This window comes from Rana temporaria, chromosome 4, assembly GCF_905171775.1.
Source record: "Rana temporaria chromosome 4, aRanTem1.1, whole genome shotgun sequence".
NCBI lineage: Eukaryota > Metazoa > Chordata > Amphibia > Anura > Ranidae > Rana > Rana temporaria.
In genome coordinates this window covers 54,898,255-54,920,090 of record NC_053492.1, presented here as the reverse complement: position 1 = coordinate 54,920,090, position 21,836 = coordinate 54,898,255, and the positions used below count along the sequence as shown (strand labels likewise).

The 21,836-nt window shown below is 46.6% G+C and overlaps 1 non-coding gene and 1 pseudogene across 1 annotated transcript; both read right to left on the bottom strand.

Annotated features, from left to right (window-relative positions):
- Positions 1–321: 321 nt before the first annotated feature.
- Positions 322–506, bottom strand: LOC120938633. Its single transcript, XR_005749184.1, has one exon. It is a non-coding gene; the product is annotated as a U2 spliceosomal RNA (small nuclear RNA).
- Positions 507–11,538: 11,032 nt separating this feature from the next.
- On the bottom strand, positions 11,539–11,748 carry LOC120938598 (annotated as a pseudogene).
- Between the last annotated feature and the right edge of the window lie 10,088 nt (positions 11,749–21,836).

The window sequence follows — 21,836 nt, the reverse complement described above, 5'->3', positions numbered from 1 at the left end:
GCAATGGAGCAAATTCAGCCCCCTTGTTTGACAGCAGGGTGGTCAGTGCAGAACACTAGCTGACTTGTCGAAAATTGGTGCCCTGACTAAATCTAGGTGTTGCTGAATAGGTAACTTCATAGAGTAGTGTCATTTGGTGAGCAGCAAAAAAAACTTCTTCCTTCCCCCAAGAAAGTGACAAGAAGCAATGAAGACAAAGACACAAGGGTTAAATGCCAGTTTATTGCAAGGAACCGAGTTTAAGCAAGAAACATTGTCAGCAACAAGACAAACAAGTTGGAGGATTTTCCATTCAAATCTGTTTTTTGACACTGCGTAAGAGAGGGGTGCACCGGTCCTGGAGGTACTGCAATACTAGGTCGATGCGTGGAGTGGACAGAGCAAGCTCTTCTTCCATCTCCCTGTTCTAAAAATCCATTTAATATATGGTCCCCAGATAGGGGACGTATCAGATATTAAACTGATAAGAACAGATTTTTTTTTTTCCCCATCAGGTCTCAAGCAAGTCCATACTTCCGCACATCTCTACTCACAAAGAACCTTCCGCCCAAGTTCTTTCCAGGTACATTGCTTTACTCATCATCTGGGCATACTTTACTTTACCTCAAAGCAGTTTAAAAGTCACATAACACAATAACAATTAAAATACAATATACAATCCCCTACCCCCACCCCTCCTCCATCCCCAATACTCATTTGCTTCATCAACCCCCATCCATCTCCTATCCACCAACATCACCACATACAGTTTTGCCAGAATCAGATTCACACAATCAGTATCAGATGCCACAAACTTTCTTCTTACTTCCCAACACCTCACATCCCACATCACTTCTTTAAAAATAGCTGAAAAAATCAAAATTTTCCTCTGTGTTGCCCTCCGCCCCTCCACCAATCCAAAAAACCAAACCACCTTCTGCAAACTTTTAACCCCCAAAACTTCCTCCATAAAGGGAGCCAACTTATCTCTCACTTTCTGTGCGAAAGGGCAATAGTACAGAACATGTTCAGCAGTCTCAAAGTCATTACAACCTTCTCTGGGGCATTTCTCGTCCCTAGCTAGGTCTCTAGCTTTCAAAAAGGTCTTGGTTAATAAAGCTCCATGAAAAGCTAACCACAAAACTTCCTTCTGTCTGTTAGAGGTACCTCCTTAAAAGGAACCTCTTCCAACATGCTTCCGCTAATCTTGAACCGAGGCCACAGATATTTGTTCCCACCTCTTGCCTTCTTATCCATTTAAACAGACTCTTCTTATCCACAGCACCTTCTCCCAGGTCTTTCAAATTATTCACTCCAAAAAAAGTCATCAACTTCAAGTAAAATGAAGGGGTTACCAAAGCCGTAGGCCTTGACAAGTCTTTCCCACACCAGCCCCACTTTATCAGGGCCCATCCTGCTAGATAATTCATCAAAAATGAGGTCTTACCCCCCGCACTGAACGCTTTATAGTGCGCTAACCAAAAATGTGCGCTCAAAAAGGTAGGAACATCTGGAAAGCCACAGCCCCCACCCTCAAGGCTCTTTCGTCCCACCCTCTCCATCTTGCTGCCATAAAAAAAGACAAAAAGCAGCCTCACAATTTTTTGCATCCACCTAGCATTCGGGGGAAAAACCAGGCTGTAGTACAGCAATAATGGCAGAATCACTGATTTTATCACTAACACCTGTCCTGTGAAAGTCAGCTTCCTTAGCTTCCAGAAATCCACCTTCTTTCGCACTTACTCCAGCGCCGTCTCTGCGTTCGCTTGATCCAATGGATTCCGTCCAAACCGCGTCCCCAGGATCACCACCGACTCCACCACTTTAACTTTCACCTCCTTCAGAGTTCCGGAACCACTTAACATACAAATTTGGCTCTTTCTGCCAATTTACATTCAACCCTGACATGCTGCTGAAAAGTCTTAGGTACAATTCTGCTCTCCGGGCGTCAGCCTCGGAGGAACAGACGAACGTTACATCGTCCATGTAACAGACTGCTTTAGCGTATTCACTAGAGTTGAGCGGACACCTGGATGTTCAGGCCCGAACCCGGACTTTGAAAAAAATGTTCGGGTTCGGGACCGAACCGAACCCGGACTTTGACCCTAACCCGAACCCCATTGAAGTCAATGGGGACCCGGACTTTTGACTACAAAAATGTCTCTAAACAACTAAGGGAAAGGGCTGGAGGGCTGCAAATGGCAGCAACATGTCGGGAAGATATCATAAAAAAATGTTAAATAAATAATGATTTTTGACCTTTGAGGACGAGGTCCATACAGTTTTGTTCAAAATTATTGAACCCCCCAATGCTGTAAAGGGTTTTAGGGAATTTAGTGTACATTTGTAATTGTATTCAGAATGAAATCCTACAAGGACTTCATAAAGAACCATATGCAACTAATATGACATCAATTGGTTTTGTAATACAGTAGTAAATGCAAAATTCAAGGCAATGGGCACTGTTGAAACGCTAACTGGTCGTGGCAGAAAGAAGATGCTGACTTCGACTGCTGTGCGCTACCTGAAGCGTAGAGTGGAGAAAAGTCCCCGTGTGACTGCTGAGGAACTGAGAAAATATTTGTCAGATGTGGGTACTGAAGTTTCTGCTCAGACAATATGGCGCACACTGCATAATGAAGGCCTCCATGCCAGAACTCCCAGGCGCACCCCCTTGCTGTCTCCAAAGAATAAGAGTCGACTGCAGTATGCCGAAAGTCATGTGGGCAAACCACACACGTTTTGGGATTGTAATTTTGTTTCATCAGTCCACAGAACACAACTGTTTGGGCCCATGGATGAACGCTATGTTTGGAGGAGGAAGAACAAGGCCTATGATGAAAAGAACACCTTGCCTACTGTGAAGCATGGCGGGGGTCAATCATGCTTTGGGGCTGTTTTGCTTCTGCAGGTACATGGAAGCTTCAGCGTGTGCAAGGTACCATGAATTCTCTTCAGTACCAGGAGATATTGGATAACAATGTGATGCAGTCCGTCACAAACCTGAGGCTTGGGAGACATTGGACCTAAAACGTTCCATATCAGCTGGTGGTGCTGTTTGTTGTGGCGTGCTGACAAAGCTTTTCCACATTTCGGCCATGCTAACTCTGAGGTGCTGGCGGTGCCCCTGCTGTGTTGGCGACCTCTTCCTCCTCCTCTGCCTTCGCCTTCTGCTTCCACTGTGGCCCTGCTGCCAGGTGGGAATTGCACCAGCAGCGCGTCTAACAGCGTGCGCTTGTACTCGCGCATCTTGCGTTCACGCTCCAGTGAGGGGATTAAGGACGGTACATTGTCCTTGTAACGGGGATCCAGCAGCGTGGCCACCCAGTAATCAGCACCTGTCATAATGTGCGAAACACGCTGGTCGTTGCGGAGACACTGCAGCATGTAATTGCTCATGTGTGCCAGGCTGCCCAGAGGCAACGAAAAGCTGTCCTCTGTGGGAGGTGTATCATCTGTGTCCTCTGTATCCCCCCCAGCCACGCACCAGTAATGGCCATGAGCTGGTCTGGATGCCATCCTGCTGTGAACATGGTTCCTCCTCCTCCTCCATGTCTTCCTCCTCCTCATCCTCCACCGCGTCATCCTCCAGAACTGTGCCCTTGCTAGACAATTGTGTACCTGGCCTTTGTTGGTGCACGAACCCACCCTCTGAGCCACTTGTGAATGACTGCCCTGAAAGCCTTGCAAATGATCCCGATTCCTCCTCCTCTTCCTCCTGTGCCACATCCTCTTCCATCATCGCTCGTAGCGTTTTTTTTAAGGAGGCATAGAAGTGGGATAGTCACGCTGAGAGCGGCGTCATTGGCACTGGCCATGTTGGTGGAGTACTCAAAACAGCGCAACAAGGCACACAGGTCTCGCATGGAGGCCCAGTTATTGGTGGTAAAGTGGTTCTGTTCCCCAGAGAGCGACTCACGCGTGCGTGCTGCAGCTGGAACTCCACTATCGCCTGCTGCTGCTCGCACAGTCTGGCCAGCATGTGCAAGGTGGAGTTCCACCTTGTGGGCACATCACATATGAGGCGGTGAGCGGGAAGGCCGAAGTTATGCTGCAGCGCTGCCAGGCGAGCAGCAGCTGTGGCATATTGGGGTAAGTTCTCAGGAAACTCTGCACCCCCAAATTCAGCACATGCGCCAGGCAAGGAATGTGCGTCAAACCGGCTAGGCCCAGAGCTGCTATGAGATTTCGCCCGTTATCGCACACCACCAGGCCCGGCTTGAGGCTCACTGACGCCAACCACTCATCGGTCTGTTGTTCCATGTCCCTCCACAACTCCTGCGCGGTGTGTGGTTTTTCCCCCAAACAGGAAAGTTTTAAAACTGCCTGCTGGCCTTTACCCATGGCTGTGCTGAAGTTGGTGGTGAGTTTGTTACGCTGACTGGATGAGGAGGCGGTAGAGGATGAGGAAGTGGAGTAGAAGGAGTTAGGAACAGGAGGCAAACTGAAGCGCCCTGCAATCCTCGGTGGTGGAAGGACATGCGCCAAACTGCTATCCGCCTCAGGCCCAGCCGCCACTGCATTTACCCAGTGCACTGTTAGGGAGATATAACGTCCCTGACCGTGCTTACTTGTCCACGTATCCGTAGTTAGGTGGACCTTGCCACAGATGGCGTTGCGCAGTGCACACCTGATTTTGTCCCCCACTTGGTTGTGCAGGGAAGGGATGGCTCGCCTGGAAAAGTAGTGGCGGCTGGGCACGACGTACTGTGGGACAGCCAATGCCATCAGGCTTTTAAAACTCTGCGTCTCCACCAGACGGAATGACAGCATTTCAAAGGCCAGTAATTTTGAAATGCTGGCATTCAGGGCCAGGGATCGCGGGTGGGTAGAGGGGTACTTCCTCTTACGCTCCAGTGTTTGGGAGATGGAGAGCTGAATGCTTCCATGGGACATTGTGGAGATGTTTGGTGACCCAGGTGGTAGTGTTGCTTGCCTGTCCTCTAATTGAGGGGTGGCAGGTGGCACTGTCACTACGGAGGTGGATGAAGAGGCAGAGAGGCCCGAGACTGATGCAGAAGAGGAAGCAGGAGGAGCCAGAGACCTTTCTTGGTTTTTGCGGTGTCTACTCCACTGCAGCTCGTGCTTTGCACTTAGATGCCTGGTCATGCAGGTTGTGCTCAGGTTGAGAACATTTATGCCTCGCTTCAGGCTCTGATTGCACAACGTGCAAACCACGCGTGTCTTGTCATCAGCACATTGTGTGAAGAACTGCCATGCTAGGGAACTCCTTGGACCTGGCTTTGGTGTGCTCGGTCCCTTGCTGCGTTGGGCAGTAGCAGGCGTACTGTCTAGGGGACGGACGCTCTGCTTTGGCACCCTGCTCCCTCTTCTGCTGTGCTGGTGGCTCTGTGCGACCACCGCCTCTTCCTCTGAACTACATGGGTCACCTGCATGAGGTTGATTCCATGTCGGGTCGAGGACCTCATCGTCCTCCACATCATCTTCCACCCAGTCTTCACCACTGCCCTCCTTGTCAGTTGCCAACTGCTGGTGCTTTTGCAATTGTGCAGACCGTGTTTCATCATCATCATGCAAGACGTGCTGTGATGGTCCCCCCATGAACTCATGCTGAAATATAAGTGGTTGGGCATCGGTGCACTCAATCTCTTCCCCTTCTGAGGCTGGGCTAGGTGGATGGCCCTGGGAACACATGCTAACAGACTCATCAAAAAGAAGAAGAGACTGCTGCATGCTTTATTGCTCAGACTGCTTGGCTGATTTGCAAGGGGGTGAGGTGAAAGACTGATGGTGGACATCGGCTGCAGGCGCCAACTCTGAACTTTCAGCACAAGACTGGTTGGAAAACGATGTGAAGGAACTGGAGGCACTGTCAGCAACCCAATCTACTACCGCCTGTTCTGCTCCTGGCCTCAACATTCGTAGAGCTGGATTAGGCCCAACCAAATACCGCTGCAGGCTCTGTCGGCTACTCGCACTTGAGAAAGGTGTTTCACTTGTGCTTGTAGCTGGCACAGATCGACCACGTCCTCTCCCTGTAAAAGGAGCTCCACCAGCAGCACCACGACCGCGGCCACGTCCCTTATTTGAGGTTTTCCTCATATTTCTCAAATTTAGGGTCTTGCCCTAATTTTGAGAAATTTTAAATACAAAAATAGTGTAAGCTGGTGAAATAGGCAGAGATTCACCTATATATTTCTCTACCTATAGCAAGAAGCAGGAACCCAGCCCTAAACAATTTACTGCACAGACAGTATATCACAGGGGAGAGGTGCAGTGCTGTTGAAATATTCAGAGTCACCTATAGATTTCTTACTGCCCCTATAGGAAAATTGCAGGAACCTGTCCCTGAACTATGTACTTTATAGAAAAACACAGTATATCACAGGTGCAGTGCTGTTGAAATATTTCCCTATCGTAAGTGAAGCACAGTCAGTGACAGGGAGCCAGATAGCATTAGATGATGCAGATATCAAAAAAAATAAAGTGTGTTTCTTGAGATTTCTGGAGCCAGCAGAGTACACCTAAAACTGTCCCTGGAAGCCAAATGCAGTCTTTCCCTATCGTAAGTGAAGCACAGTGACAGCGAGTCAAAGCATTAGATGATGTAGATATCAAAAAAATAAAGTTTGTTTATTGAGATTTCTGGAGCACAGAACACCTAACACTGTCCCTGAACGCCGAATGCAGCAGCCTTTCCCTATCTAGAGTGAAGCAGAGTGACGATCTGTGCTGTGTGCCTCTATCTAATATAGAGGCACGTCACATGATAGGTCACATGCTACACTGGCCAATCACAGCCATGCCATAAGCAGACATGGCTGTGATCAGTTCCCAGTCACAGTTGTAAAACGAATGGCGATTGGCTGCCGTGCAGGGCACCAAAACATACCCGAACTCCGAACCCGGACTTTTTCCAATTATTCGGGTCCGGGTTCGGGAAAAACACAAAGTCCGTACCGAACTTTACAGTTCGGGTTCGCTCAACCCTAGTATTCACCACTACTGGAATAAAAATCCCTTTTAAACCCTTATCTCTCTGTGCATGGCGCAAGAGAGGTTCAATGGCGCATATAAACATGATGGGAGACAGGGGGCAACCCTACCTAACTCCAGCCAAAACGGGAAAAAAATCTGATAAATTGCCATTAACAAGAACTTGGCTTACAATCCCTGTATATAACCCTCTCAGGGTTTTCAAAAAGGGGGTTGGGATCCCCATCTCCTTCAAAACTTTAAACAAAAAAGAATGCGCCACCCTATCGTATGCCTTCTTGAGGTCTACCCCCATCAGAGCCATCGGCATATTATTCAATTGTGCATACGAGGCAAGGTCCCGCAGCAAAATTAAAATATCAGAGATCCTCCGCCCAGGGACGGCACAGACCTGTCCTTCCCCCACCAATTTATGCACCACCAAACTTAGTCTACTGGCCAAAACTTTTGCCACTAGTTTATAGTCCACATTCAAGAGCGTAATTGGGCGCCACTTGTTGATTTCCCGCCGATCCCCTTTCTTGAAAATAAGGGTAATTGCCCCCTCCTTCATGGTGGAGGACACTTCCCCCTTTGCCACACAGTATCTAACGATTTCTGTCAAATGACCTTTCAGCACAGGCCAAAATTTAACATACAGTGCAACAGGAAACCCATCTTTCCCAGGGGTCTTGTTAAGATGCATACTTTCTAGAACATTTTTAACTTCTGATTCGGTTACATCGTCCAGTAACCCTTCCGCCTCTTCCTTCTCCAAGCACTTGCCCAGCACACTACAGTATTCCTCCTGCTCCTCCTGCACACCCTCTTGTACTTTATACAGGTCTTTATAAAAGGAAAAAACCTCCTCCATCAACTTGTCACCCTTCACCTCCTCCTCCCCTGACAGCACTGTAGACATAACTTTCTTACTAGAAAAAGCCTTCTTAAAAAAGTACCTTGTGCACTTCTCCCCCTCCTCCAAATCTTTAACTTTGGCATTAAAAATAATGGCCTTCCCTTTCTCTTTCAGAAGTTGGTCTCTCAATTCTCTCACCTCCTTTAGATCCTCCTCCACATCAATACCCAATTTTTTGCATTTGTACAAGAAGTGTAATTTTTTAACTAACGCACACTCTCTCTCTTTCTTCTCCACAGTTTTCCTCCTGCACATTCTCTGCAAGAATTTTGCCAAGCATGCTTTGGCCCAGTCCCACCATACAAGAACATTCGCAAAACTCCCCTTTTGCTCCGCCAACTCTTCCAGGCAAGTACCGCATTTTATACACACCTCCTCATCCTCCAATACTGCCACATTTAATTTCCACCAGCCGTTACCAAACTTCACACCTTCTCCCAACACCAACTTGCAGCATAACATCTTATGATCCGAGAACAAAACCGGAATTGTCTCATATGCTTCTATCTTTATAAATTCCGATACTAACAGAAAATCGATACGAGATGATACCGTCCCCTTATCTGAAAGGTAGGTATGAGCCGCATGTTCCCACTCCACCACCACCACAACATCTTTAAGCCTGAAATTATCAATTATTTTGTTCAAAAGCCGGGAGGTCACATCCACCCCTCCTCCCTCACTTACACCGTGTCTATCATACCCCTTTCTCACACAGTTGTAATCACCTGCAACAATCGTTGGCACTCTCCCGGGTAACTGAAGCTTTACAGTGTCTAAAAAAACCTTCCGACCTCGTTTATCAGCTGGTGCATAGCAGGTAATCAGGCGCAGTTTCTCATTCCCATATTGCAACATAACTACCAAACACCTTCCAGGCACTACTTCCTCATATGATAACACTTTTACTTCAGAATTTTTCAGGCGCACCCCCACACCTTCCGCTCTGGTTTCACAACAGGGTGCCCATACCACCACCCCCTTCCCCCACTCAGTGATGCCATGCAGGTCCTCCACACCACACTCCTGCACACAAATAATGTCTGCTTTAACTGTTCCCAAGAAATCCAAAATCAAAGCCCTTCTAGCACCAGCTTTTAGGCTCCTAACATTTAACGAGGCACCAATAAGAGCCATAAACAAAAACACGGAAAATTTAGCCATCATAAAAATAACATTAGTCCTTCGGACCAGCCTTCTCTTGTCTCACTCTCCGACTCCTTCTCAATCCTGGTGAACTGGCAACCTCCTCTTCAGAGGCTCCAGGAAAAGCAATATGTAGAGAGCCCTCCTCCCCACTCTTCACCTTCTCTAACCAAGTCCGTTTACCGGCCACCTGAGTCCCTTAGTCGGGAGTGTAAGTCACATGCTGCCCGCACTCCAGACTTTCATCACTATACTCCTCACCGTCGTCCTCATCATCATCATCGTCCTCCATCTCTTCCTGCTCCTCCTCTTCACTGGTAGAGATGTCTCCAACCAGCACAGGCGCCACACCAGGACTAGATGCTGGGCTGGCAGCCTGCTCCGCTCCTTCAATAATTTCCACCCCTCCCGGACAGTCCTGGGGCTGTCCATCCGACTCATTGACTTCCATCTCCTCTTCACGGGGGGAATTGGTATCCACATCAGGACCACCCGCGTGGTCCCCTACATCACCCTCTGCCATCTGGGGGGTTGCAGAGCCGTGGCCGGCATCATCCGCTGCCGCGTCCGCACTTGACTCACCCACTCCGCCACTCGCCCCAGCCGCGTCACTGGGTGGAACATCACTGGGTGCGGACCTCGGGGTTTCACTGGCATGCCCCCCTTTGGGAGCCTTCTGCTCAGCCCCCCCTTCTTGTCTGCCCCTCTGTTCTTTTGCCTCTCCTCCCAGTCTGGTACTCTGGTACTTTTTCCCTCTCGTATTCCGGACACTGTCTGGCCAAATGACCTACCCATCTGCAAATGTCACATACCTTCCCTGCTTTGCAGTCCTTGGCCTTATGTCCCACCTGCTGACACAGCCTACATCTCTCGGATGAGTCACACTCATTAGCCGTATGCCCATATGACAGACACTTTCTGCAGTACTTTGGCTGCCCTCGGTAGAACAAAAAACCTCTCTCACCCCCAACCGTAAAGACAGGAGGCGGCCGCCTCACACCCCCAATACAGGTTGGGTCCAGTTTAAACCTACCAAGGAATCTGTATTTGTCTGTCCATATTTTATATCTGTTCAAAACAGGCTCTCCCCCTCTCAATACTTCGCAATAATTGTCTAAAAACGCTCTCACAAGTACAGGATCAGCAAATGGATTGTACATATGGACAATAATCACCTTCTCCTCCTCCATGAATAAGGGGATAACCTGCAGAAATTTTAGCGCTCCTTCTCCTTTCCTCTTCTCTGCTTCTTCAAAAATATTCCAACACAGTGCTGTGGAAGAAAAGGTAACACCGTAAATCCCCTGATTGGGGAAATCCTGTAGACACATAATATCTCTCACCGCCACAAGGAAGGTATCCATCAACACGTCCACCACGATATTCTTCAGCGTCACTTGGTCTTTACATCCTGGCATCACCAGAAACCTCAGTGAGTCTTTCAACCCACGGCCCGCCATCCTGGAAGAGGTCTGAAGATCCGTTCGCCCACCTAGTGGCCCCACAAGGGGAACGCCCTGGCTCCGCCAACCGACCGACTACGCCTTCAGAAAGGCGATCGCTTCCCGTTGCCCGGGGACTAATCCTAAGGCCAATAGCAGCAAGGGGCGCTCCCCCCAAGGCCGACCGACGGGTACCCCGGGCACCTCTTGGCTAATCACCAATGCAGCAGAACTACACTGGATCTTAGCCAAAAGGCCGAGAAGCGATAACCCAATTATTCTCTGTTCCGAGCGAGCGACTTTCTGGCCCCACCGGAGGGCTCGCTGAGAGTTGCCTGTACCCGGCAACCGCCCTGTCCGGAGGTGTGAATCCACAGCCAGATGGGCGTCGCTGGCCTACAGGCCTAATCCCATGTCTACTGGACAATCCACACTTTTCTGACACCTGCCCAACACTGCTGGAGCCCAGTCATGACCTTCAGTCATCCCAAAATAAGAATTGCACACATTCAGGTGCTTCTCGTTGCTCCTCGTGCACGTTCAACGAGGAAAATCATTTGCATGTGTCGGCCTCCTAGTTAGCATAACGTGGACTTAGTTAACATAACGTGGAAGAAAATCGAGGGCCACTAGAGGGAGTCAAAGACTAAGGGATCCTCCGGATAAAAATAAAAAACCCTTGCCACAGCTGACTTTTCTAGCTAGCTGCTGCATGCAGCAAGGCACACAGCAATGGAGCAAATTCAGCCCCCTTGTTTGTCAGCAGAGTAGTCACTGCTAATCGAAGGCTTCATTTTGGGCCTTAGGAAAGAGAGAGCGAGGAGTAGAACACTAGCTGACTTGTCGAAAATTGGTGCCCTGACTAAATCTAGGTGTTGCTGAATAGGTAACTTCATAGAGTAGTGTCATTTGGTGAGCAGCAAAAAAACTTCTTCCTTCCCCCAAGAAAGTGACAAGAAGCAATGAAGACAAAGACACAAGGGTTAAATGCCAGTTTATTGGAGCACGGAACCGAGTTTAAGCAAGAAACATTGTCAGCAGCAAGCAACAAGAACACACAAGACAAACAAGTTGGATGATGTTCCAGTTAAATCTATTTTTTGACACTGCGTAAGAGAGGGGTGCACCGGTCCTGGAGGTACTGCAATACCAGGTCGATGCGTGGAGTGGACAGAGCAAGCTCTTCTTCCATCTCCCTGTTCTAAAAATCCATTTAATATATGGTCCCCAGATAGGGGACGTATCAGATATTAAACTGATAAGAACAGATTTTTTTTTTTTTTTTTTTTTTTTTTTTTTTACCATCAGTTAAACTGCATAAAGTATCCGACTTAAATGCCTTCACAAATATCATCAGGCTTTGCAGTATTCAGATCATTAGCAATTTCTTATAAAATAACTAAAAGGATATCAGTAAAAACTGCATTAAGTATCCAACTTAAAAGCCTTCACAAATAGGATCAGGCTATGCAGCATCACATCATTTCCCAAAAAAAAAAAATGTTTAACTCGACTCAAAAACGAACCAGTGAACCCCATCTCTCCACTTTCCATAAATTATCCGCATCTTGTTTTCCGCTCTTATAAACATCATACTTGTAACATGTATATAGTCTTGCCAAGATTAATCTTGCAACGTCCTCTGGAGTTAGTTCTTTTTTTTTGTAAAACAATAAATTTCTTGCATCCCATATGGCTTCTCGAAAAATAGCAAAAAAAATCCAAGAAATCCTAATCTCTCCACCTTCCATCCAAGCAGCCACAAATTGCTTTATATCGGGTCTAGTTATTCTTAAGACTGCAGGGAAAAAAAGCAAAAATATCTTCCGAACTTTAACTGTAAAGGGACAGGAAAAAAATAAGTGGCTCAAATGTTCTGAACTTCCACATCCAACTCTTGGACATTTTGTCTGTGCTACTCAAATCCCGTTTTTTCATGAAGACTCTTGTTGGGAGACACTCATGCAACATCATCCAAGTAATATCCCTTTGCTTATTCGAGATCCCTGATATCTCAAATCTCTTCCAGGTTGTTTTGGACTGACTTGAGTTCAAGTACACTATTGTACGTTCAGTTTCTTTTTCTTTTAGTTTCCTTATAATTACACCTTTTGTCATGTCTTTAGGTTCTGTTTCCTCCACTCCCAACTGTTTTCTAATTAATTCCAAACATAAATTAAACTGTGGGACCACTTGAGCACGTGGTTTGGTCAGGTCTTTCTCCACCCATTTCCATCTCACAAAACACCATCCTCCAAGGTATTTTGCTAAAAAGGCTGTCTTACTTCCTCCATGAATCATTCTGTTGACCAATAGCAGATAATGCAGCTTCAAAAATCTGTCCACATTAGGGAAGCTAAGTCCTCCATTCTTCTCTTCTTTTATAACAACCTCCTGAGCTGCTTTCTCCATATGTGATCCCCAAAAAAAGCTGAAAAGTTCCTTTAATGACCACCTGTGTCCATCTTTTACCAGGGGGTAACACCACACATGTATACAGGAGCAAAGGTAAAATAATTGCTTTAATTATGAGCACTTTCCCTCTCAAAGATAAGTCTCTCAACTTCCAAAATCCCATCTTGTTTTTAATCTTTGCAAGTAGGTCTTTATAACTTGTTTTGCCACTCAGCTTTTTGTCAAAATGTATTCCCAAAACCTTTATTTCTTCCACCACTTGAACCTTGTCAGCCTTGATAGGTATTGTCAGTCCCAACTGGCATCGTTGACATTTCCCCCAGTTAACTCCCATCCCGGTAATACCACAAAAAATCCTTAGATGTAATTTGGCTCTGTCCAGGTCCCGCTGTGATATTCCAATGATCACAATATCGTCCATATAGGCCATCGTTTTGACACTTAGAGCGCCACTTCCAGGTTTTACAAACCCCTTATGTAGTTTGTCCTCTTGAATCCTCTGTAGCAGAGGCTCCACAACTGAAATAAAGGCTAGGGGGGATAGTGGACATCCCTGCCTTACACCGGACTTGATCTTAAAAGGTTCACTCAGATTTCCATTAACAAGAACTTGGCTGGATATATTGTTGTACAGATCTTTGATTGCCTTAATCATGGGTACAGGGAGACCCATGCTCTTCAATACTTGAAGTAGGAAGGTGTGAGAAACCCTATCAAAGGCCTTTTCCAGATCTATACTTTCCACTACCAATGGGCTGTTATGGGAATTTGCAAAATAGACCATGTCTCTTAAAAGGACCAGATTATCGACAATTCTCCTACCAGGAACTGCGCATACTTGATGACTTTTGATAGGATTTTATAATCGGAATTCAGCAGTGAGATAGGTCTCCAATTGCGTATTTCCCTCTTATCACCCTTTTTGGGTATTAGTGTGATAACTCCTTCCGTCATGGTTTCACTCATTTTACCTTTAGCATAGGCATACCTTACAACCTCACACACATGCCACAGTTTGTTGTAAAATTCTGCGGGAAGACCATCCTTTTCTGGTGTCTTATTACATGCCAGATTTTTTGCAGCAAAGAGTATCTCCTCATCATCCACCGGAGCTTCAAGACTTCTGACATCTTCAAATCCCAGCCTTCCCTTGACCACACTACAATACTCCTCCATTTCCTCCTTTTCCACCCTTTGATCTCCTCGGAAAAGTTTAGCGTAAAAGGATCTTACTTCCTTAATGACCTCTTCCCCTTCTACCTCTCCTTGGGGACCTAGTACTGTTTGCATTGGTTCCATTTTCTGAAAGGACTTTTTAAAGAAGAATCTGGTACACTTTTCACCTTGGTCCAGTTGCTCCACTCATGAATGGTAAATGATTATTTTTCCCTCTTTCACTCAAGGCTTTCTTTCGTTCTTCCCGTACTTTAGCCAGTTCACTACCCACCTCCACCCCAGCTTCCTTAAATTTGTACAGCATCTGCATCCTTTCCACCAATTCTTTATTTCTTCTTCTTTCTTCTCGAGCTAAAGTAGCACTCCATCCCATAAAATATCTCTTGGTTTCTTTTTTAACCCAGTCCCACCAACTCAAGATATCAGCAAACTCCTCCTTACATTTAATCAGGGACTCAAAAAAAACTTCAAAACGTTCTGTCACCCTTTTTTCTTCCAAGAGGCAGGTGTTTAATTTCCACACCCCACGCCCATATTTTATCCTTGGATTAAGTTCCACATCAGTCTTAATGACACAATGGTCTGAAAAAAGGACCATTTCAGTTTTAAAAGACAAAGGAATGACCGTCTCCGAGGTCAACAAAAAATCAATCCGGGATTTGACTGTTCCTGTATCTGAAAAAAAAGTATATTTGTGGTCTTCGGACCCCGACTCTTGTCCCACATCATAAAGTTTAAAGTCTGAAATTAAATTGTTCAGGAGAATCGAAGTGCTGTCCAGGGATATTGCAGACTTGCTCTTTCTATCACCCACATTCCTTATAGCGTTTAGGTCCCCCACAATCAATGTGGGGCACCTTCCTGGTAAATGCAGTGCTAAGGTTTCCAAAAAGGTCTGTCTTTCACTCCTTGTGGCGGGGGCGTAACAATTAAACAGGCGGAGTTCAAACCCCAAACCTGTCAATTGCACTTGTAATAATCTGCCGGGAATTATTATTTTATAGCTTGTAATTTTGACTTTATTCCCCTTAATCAGCACACCAACACCTTCATTCTTATTTGTACAAATGCCGTTGACCATATTGATTCTCCAGATGCCCATTCATCTTGTTTATGAGTATTATTAATCATACATTCCTGAACCCATGTCACATCTCCTCCAATCTTGCTTAATTCTTCCAAAACAGCAGTCCTCCTAATTAAGGAGCCAATGCCCCTTACATTCACTGAGGCTATACAGAACATTTAAGTAATGGCCGAACCATCTCCTCCTCCTCTCGGATCCTTTCTTTGAAATGTTTCCTTTTCAGATTCCTCCGAGGCGAAACAGCCAGATCACTTGAGATCATTAGATCCGTGCTATACGGACTATCGGGTAAAGATTCTGTCCTACTCCTCTTGTTAGCATACTCCTCATCACTCTCTTTTCTCACCGCACTTTTCTGCGCTGCTGTAGGAGGGCGGTCTAGTAGAAATGCCCCCTCCCCCTTCCTCCATCTTACTCTCTTCCTCCTCTTGGTCTCCTTCCTCTATTTCCATATTGGGGTCATACTCTTTAACTTTAGCTTCTACTTCCTCTCCAGCTGCCACAACTCCAAGTGTCCCACCCTCCACACCTCCACTGGGCCCTGCCACCGCTACCTGCTCCTCCTCCATTTTCTTCCTGTACAGCTCCTTCACCACTATCTGGGGGGTCCTGCATTCCCTCCTCTTCTTCCACAGGCTCCTCCCCATCTTTAGCCCGAGAAGTTGCTTTCCTCCTGGTTATACCCTCAGCTGGGCATTGTACAAATACAAACCTTTCCTCTGATGGGGTGTTTTTCTTTGCCGCATCGGCGTAGGTAAAAACCTTAGCCCCCCTTGTCAAAGGACAGTCTTTTGTTTTGTGACCTTCCTGTGCACACAAGTCACACGTTGCAGGCTTAGGGCATTGGGCAGCCTGATGGCCTGGCTCCCCACACAACCTGCAACATACTCCAGCCCCACATTATTCCTTCACATGTTCATATTGGTGACACTGTCTGCAGAACTGCGGCTTCCCAATGTAAAAACATGAGCAACGCTGCCCCGCTATGGTAAAGATGGTCGGGGGGTGTTTAAAACCCCCATAGCCTTTTGAGTCTTTCTCAAACCTCACTTTAAATTTTAACTTTACTTCGGTAGATCCCATAAGTATTTTTTAATTTTTGTCCTGGTCCAACCTCATAGCATTAGCGCATCAAAAAAGTATGTACCAGACTTGTTTCTTGGAAAGGATTGTAAAGATGTACCGTCACATACTTGACTTCCGGATTGAATTGTAATTCAAAGATTAATTTTTGCAGCAGGTAATGTCCTTCAAGTTTGCATTCTCGTAGACTTCCAGGCATTTTTTCTCGGAACAAAAAGTGATATCGTAAGTTCCAGTTGCAGGAAAATCTTGTAGAGCAAATATCTCACTCACCTCTACTTTTAGAGCTCCGCCCAAAGCATCCACAACGACTTCTCTCAGACCGACTTCTCTCAGGAAAACTGGCTTAACCAGAAAACGGACGGTGTTCTTCACCTCCCGACGCGCCATCTCAAAATTTGGTAAGTATGGACTCACCAATCGCCCTCTCGTAAACCTTGGATAGCGTCAAACCCAATAGCAGCATGACCTGCACCCCGAAGGGAAACAGGTCAAGGCCGAGCAAGACTGGTATCCTCAGAAACTTCTTGTCCGCAACCAATGATCACAGCCAAAAGGCCGAGAAGCAATAACCCAATTATTCTCTGTTCGGAGCGAGCGGCTTTCTGGCCCCACCGGAGGGCTGAGAGTTGCCCGTTTGCCTGTGCAGACCTTATATACTTAGGCGATACGGCAGCGTCGCTTCAAACAGCAATGGGGATAATAGGAGAATTTGGAAGCTTTTCTCGGTTCAATATAAACTGGTCTAAATCAATATTAATGCCTATAGACCCACTGAGGGAGCAGCTACCAGTAGGAGTAGAGCAGATCACTATATCAAGTAGGTTTTGTTACCTGGGGGTGGTGGTGTCCCCGAATGCGGCTGAATATCTTCAGCTGAACTTGGGTCCACTACTTGCAAAACAAAGAGAAAAATGTGACATCTGGTGCAAACTCCCCCTATCAGTGGTAGGGAGAGCAAATCTAATTATATAGGAGTTGTGGAGCCCATACCATTTTATCTTCCATAACTCACCGGTGTGGATACCGAACAAATGGTTAAAAAGAATTGATACCCAGATGCGGGAGCTGATATGGAAAAAAAAGGTAGCAAGGATTAGTTTTAACTACTTTACAATATGGAAAGGATAGGGGGGATTGGCGGTACCTCACCCAAAACGTACTTCTTAGCCTCTCAGATACAACAGCTGGCGGGATGGGAACGGGAAGAAGACGACCCCAATAGAAATATGGTGACCGGTATTGACCCTTCATTAAAGGCAGCTTCCCATCTTGAGATGGGCTTGCCCAGTATGCCACAATCAGCACCCACAGGAACTCTCATCAGAAAGGTATGGGGGGAGTTACGGAAGACTTTGGGGACAGAAGGGGTGTTACCATTTACTCCAATATGCAACAATCTTGAATATGTAGAGCTACAGGATTTGGAAGGCTTTAATTCTTGGAAACAGAGGGGAATTTGGTTCTTTTCACAGCTATATGAGGGTGAAGTATTGAAAACGTATGAGCAGCTGTGCAGGGAATACCAATTAGCCCCATGGGGCTTCTATCAGTATCTCCAGCTCCGACATGCCCTACAGAAACAACAACAAACACGATCACTGATGGTAACATCGCCGTCTCCTTTGATGAGGTGGTTCTGCAAGCGGAAGCTCGGAGAGGACTGATAACCAAAATATACGAGGGACTGTTAGCAACAATTCAGAACCATGCCTCCCTTAGAAGCCGCAGGAGATGGGGGGGAAGACATCGGGGAAATAGACAAAGACCAGTGGGAGAGGGTGCTTGAATCTGTCCCGGTGGTATCCGTCTCTGCATCACACAAACTGTTGCAACTTTTTATACTACACAGGGCTTATAGAACTGCGCCACAACTACATAGATGGGGAAAAAGGGACACCCCTATGTGCACAAAATGTAAGACCCAGCAGGGGGATTTCATACATTTGATTTGGAGATGCCCAAAGCTTCATAGGTACTGGGAGGAAGTATCTCAGTGTATTACTAGAGTGGCACAAGTACCAGTTCCATTGGATCCCCTAGTATATCTGCTAGTATAACCCGGGAGAGTACACAAAAGGAAAGTATTATATGATAACAAAACTGCTGTACTTGGCAAGAAAACTCATAGCACGTTATTGGATGGCCCACGGGGAAACAATGGATTGTGTATGTCAACTCCCTGTTGGGTAGAGAACACCTGGCCTACAAACGAAGGAAAGCAGAGGGCAAATTTGAGGAGATTTGGTATTCCTGGTTGAGAGACGTAAGGGTCGCACCACCAAAACTGGTGTTGGATAGACTATCTATGTAGTGTGCAGAGGACAGGGGGGAGAGAGGGTGGGATATAGAAATATAGTGACGTACATTGGAATCTTATAGGAATATAAAAATGTTGTATAATGTATGTCATGTATTTACATTGTAATGGATGCCGAATAGGCATATATATGTATGAAATTAGAAAAGATAAAATAAAGTGTATTAAAAAAAAAAAAAACAACGTATATAGGGGAGGCAGGGCCATCCGTCACGTGACCCCGCACCCTCTGACACGTCACTGGGTAAGCCCAGTCTTCCCTCTTCCTGGGCTTCCCCAGTGATGTAGCAGAGGGTGTGGGGTCACGTGACGGGTGGCCCTGCCTCCCCTATATAAGTAATGTCACAGCTTCAGCGCGTCATTCGCTTGGCTGTGTCCAGCGGTGAGAGGAGGTTGGCGATGCTGCGCTCTGGATGGATGGATCTTCTCATCGCTGGAGATCACCTGTTGCTGGATACAGACAACGTTGGAGCAGGAAGCCAGGAACGAGTGTATTATCACCGCTGGAGTTTTTTTTCTTTTTTTTTTATTAATAAAGGACTTTATTCTACGGTGTGTGTGTTTTTTTTTACAAGAATTTACACTTCCTTCGTGAAATGGTAGGGGTACAGTGTACCCCATTACCATTTCACACAGGGGGGGGTCAGGATCTGGGGGTCACCTTTGTTAAAGGGGGTCTTCCAGATTCTGATAAGCCTCCCGCCCGCATACCCCCACAACCACCGGGCAAGGGTTGTGGGGATGAGACCCTTGTCCCCATCAACATGGGGACAAGGTGCTTTGGGGGGCACCCCAAAGCACCCTCCCAATGTTGAGGGCATGTGGCCTGGTGCGGTTCAGGAGAGGGGGGCCGCACTCTGTCCCCCCCCTCTTTTATGCGGCCGGACAGGTCAACGTGCTCGGATAACGGGTCTGGTTATGGATATTTAGGGGGAACCGCACGTCTTTTTTTAAATTGACGGCGGGGTTCCCCTTAATATCCATACCAGACCTAAAGGGTAAGTTCTTGAAAGAGAAAGGAAAAACTATTGTTTTTAATGCTAAAATTAAAGATTTGGAGGAGGGGGAGCAGTGTTCAAGGTATTTCTTTAAAAAAGCCTTTTCCGGTAGGAAAGCCATGACCACAGTGTTGGCAGGGGAGGAGGAGGTGAAGGGTGAGAGGTTGATGGAGGAGTTTTTTTCTTTTTACAAAAACCTGTATAAAGTACAAGAGGGAGTGCAGGAGGAGGAACAGGAGGAATACTGCTGTGTGCTGGAGAAGTGCTTGGAGAAGGAGGAGGCGGAAGGTTTGCTGGACGAAGTTACCGAGCTGGAAATAGAAAATGTTTTAAAGAAGATGCATAAGAATAAGACGCCAGGGAAGGATGGTTTTCCGGTGGAACTATATAGTAAACTTTGGCCAGTCCTGAAATGGCATCTGACGGAAGTTGCCAGGTACTGTGTCTCCAAAGGGGAATTGTCTGCTATTATGAAGGAAGGGGGCAATAACTCTGTTGTTTAAGAAGGGGGACAGGCGGGAAATTAAGAACTGGCGTCCGATCACGTTACTGAACGTTGACTATAAAATAGTGGCCAAAATCTTAGCTAGTAGGCTTAGCTTGGTGATACACAAATTAGTGGGGGAGGGCCAGGTTTGTGCTGTCCCAGGGCGGAGGATTTCGGACATCTTGATTTTATTATGGGATGTAGTTTCATATGCGCAGCTTAAAGGGTCACTAAAGGAAAAATTTTTATCAGCTATATAGCTTCCTTTACCTCATTGCAGTGCAGTTTTCATTTCCTGCTTGTTCGTTTTTCCTCTGAATTCTGAGTTCTGTCTTCTCATTTCTCTCCACTTCCTGGTTGTGTAGATAAGAAAATGATCACTGAGCGAGGAGTTCTCAGTGTGGTCAGTAACGTGCTCGTTCCCTCTGCTTAGACTACAGGTCTGCGTGAGAACGCTGTGCACGTCTCTGTAGATTGAAAGGAGCTGTGAGATCGTGGGTGTGTCTAACACTCCAGCACCTCCTCACTATCTGAAAGATTCGTTTCAGGCTCTGCCCTGCCTGGATCCCGCCCCCTTTGCTAAGAGGAAAACTTCACTAAAGACACTGACTTTCCAAGCAGCTGCTGAGGGAGGACAAACGTTGCAGAAAAGCCAAAAAAAAATGGGAAATCTTTCACTCTGTTTCATCATCAGATACAATATCATTGCAATATAAAACTTATTACCAAATTTATGTTGCTGGTTTTTCTCCCTATGCAATAATGTATGTGCCTCCTAATCCCATCCCATCCCTCTCTCACCTCAATATGACCTAGATCCATCCATCCGTTCATCCCATCCCTCTCTCACCTCAATATGACCTCCATCCATCCGTTCATCCGTTCATCCCATCCCTCTCTCACCTCAATATGACCTCCATCCATCCATCCATCCGTTCATCCCATCCATCTCTCACCGCAATATGACCTCCATCCATCCATCCATCCGTTCATCCCATCCCTCTCTCACCTCAATATGACCTAGATCCATCCATCCGTTCATCCCATCCCTCTCTCACCTCAATATGACCTCCATCCATCCGTTCATCCGTTCATCCCATCCCTCTCTCACCTGAATATGACCTAGATCCATCCATCCATCCGTTCATCCCATCCCTCTCTCACCTCAATATGACCTAGATCCATCCATCCATCCGTTCATCCCATCCCTCTCTCACCTCAATATGACCTAGATCCATCCATCCATCCGTTCATCCCATCCCTCTCTCACCTCAATATGACCTCCATCCATCCGTTCATCCGTTCATCCCATCCCTCTCTCACCTCAATATGACCTCCATCCATCCATCCATCCGTTCATCCCATCCATCTCTCACCGCAATATGACCTCCATCCATCCATCCATCCGTTCATCCCATCCCTCTCTCACCTCAATATGACCTAGATCCATCCATCCGTTCATCCCATCCCTCTCTCACCTCAATATGACCTCCATCCATCCGTTCATCCGTTCATCCCATCCCTCTCTCACCTGAATATGACCTAGATCCATCCATCCATCCGTTCATCCCATCCCTCTCTCACCTCAATATGACCTAGATCCATCCATCCGTTCATCCCATCCCTCTCTCACCTCAATATGACCTAGATCCATCCATCCATCCGTTCATCCCATCCCTCTCTCACCTCAATATGACCTAGATCCATCCATCCATCCGTTCATCCCATCCCTCTCTCACCTCAATATGACCTAGATCCATCCGTTCATCCCATCCCTCTCTCACCTCAATATGACCTAGATCCATCCATCCATCCGTTCATCCCATCCCTCTCACCTCAATATGACCT